Source organism: Mandrillus leucophaeus, unplaced genomic scaffold (assembly GCF_000951045.1).
Source record: "Mandrillus leucophaeus isolate KB7577 unplaced genomic scaffold, Mleu.le_1.0 Scaffold10, whole genome shotgun sequence".
NCBI lineage: Eukaryota > Metazoa > Chordata > Mammalia > Primates > Cercopithecidae > Mandrillus > Mandrillus leucophaeus.
The window spans coordinates 7836187-7838026 of NW_012098098.1; the positions used below are offsets into that span (position 1 = coordinate 7836187).

General features: G+C 38.1%; 1 pseudogene; it reads left to right on the forward strand.

Moving 5' to 3' along the window:
• The first annotated feature begins 1280 nt into the window (after positions 1 to 1280).
• LOC105533979 lies at positions 1281 to 1748 on the forward strand (annotated as a pseudogene).
• Positions 1749 to 1840: the final 92 nt, after the last annotated feature.

Consider the following 1840-nt stretch of genomic DNA (forward strand, 5'->3'; position numbering starts at 1 on the left):
CTAAATGACAAAAGGTATGAAATGGCTGTGATGAAAGATCTGATGAGAGTTCATTATACCACAACTGACAAAGATATCTGATTTTTTTTTCTGTGGCGTACAACCTTTAAAATAATAACTGCAATTATGACTCATAACTCTATACCAGCACATAGCATGAATAAGGAGGACATTGACAAATTTCCAGGAATTTTATATAATTTCTGAAAATATAGCATTTTACCCATACAAATATAACACAGGGAAGGTTAGGTATCTCTTTTTATTTGTATATTTTGTATGGTTTTCTTTATAAAATATTACATCCTATTTTTCTTGCAAAACATGCCCTACTTTTCTTACATACTTTGCATAGAGTTGTTTCTAGTTATTCTATTATTTCTAGTAGTGTTTTTTGTTTTTTTTTTTTTGAGACAGAGTCTCGCTCTGTCCCCCAGGCTGGAGTGTGGTGGCATGATCTCAGCTCACTGAAGGCTCTACCTCCTGGGTTCATGCCATTCTCCTGCTTAAGTCTCCTGAGTAGCTGGGACAACAGGCGCCTGCCACCGTGCCCAGCTAATTTTTTGTATTTTTACTGGAGACATGGTTTCACTGTGTTAGCCAGGATGGTCTCAATCTCCTGAAGTCATGATCCACCCATCTTGGCCTCCCAAAGTGCTGGGATTGTAGGCGTGAACCACTGTGCCTGGCTTGTTTCTAGTAGTTTTATTTACATATATTGATTATAATTTTAATACTTTTATTTTCCAGAGAAAACTAAGACATAGACCGTTTTAAACTGTCATATGTTAGCATTCTGTAGTAGATTAGAAAATGTATGAGTATACCATCTCCCAGCATCGGGATGTGTTTTCTCATACTACATATGTTTCCCATAGTACACAGTGCAGTGTGGTAGTTTCTCATAGTACACAGTGCAGTGTGGTAGTTTCTCATAGTACACAGTACAGTGTGGTAGTTTCTCATAGTACACAGTACAGTGTGGTAGTTTCTCATAGTACATAGTACAGTGTGGTAGGCAAAAATATGTTTATTAACAGGCCAAAATATCTAGTTTCTCTGTAAAAATAAGCGAAAAGTATAAAGTTGAATTACTTATGTCCAGTAATTAATGTTTTAGTATTGTATCTTATTTATAAATGATCTAGATATTTAATGGAAATATTTTACTTAGCTTAACTTTAAGGTTAAAAATTACCAAAAGTATTTTGGAAACTACTATTAGGCAGATTTACTGTAAAAAACTTATTATGGAAATATTGTTTTTCACTTTTCACAACATGGCACCAAAAGCGAAGAAGGAAGCTCCTGCCCCTCCTAAAGCCAAAGCCAAAGCAAAGGCTTTAAAGGCCAAGAAGGCAGTGTTGAAATGTGTCCACAGCCCCCTCAAAAAAGATCTGCACGTCACCCACCTTCCAGCATCCCAAGACACTGTGACTGCGGAGGAGCCCAGATATCCTGGGAAGAGCGCCCCCCGGAGAAACAAGCTTGACCACCATGCTATCATCAAGTTTCCACTGACCACTGAGTTGGCCATAGAGAAGATAGAAGACAACAACACGCTTGTGTTCACTGTCGATGTTAAAGCCAACAAGCACCGGATCAAACAGACTGTGAAGAAGCTCTGGGACGTGGATGTGGCCACAGTCAACGTCCTGATTCGGCCTGATGGAGAGAAGAAGGCATATGTTCGACTGGCTCCTGATTATGATGCTTTGGATGTTGCCAACAAACTTGGGATCACCTAAACTGAGTCCAGCTGGCTGATTCTAAATAGATGTATATCTTTTCACCATAAAAAAGAGGAAATATGTTTTTCATAAAAATGAAGATTTAAAAT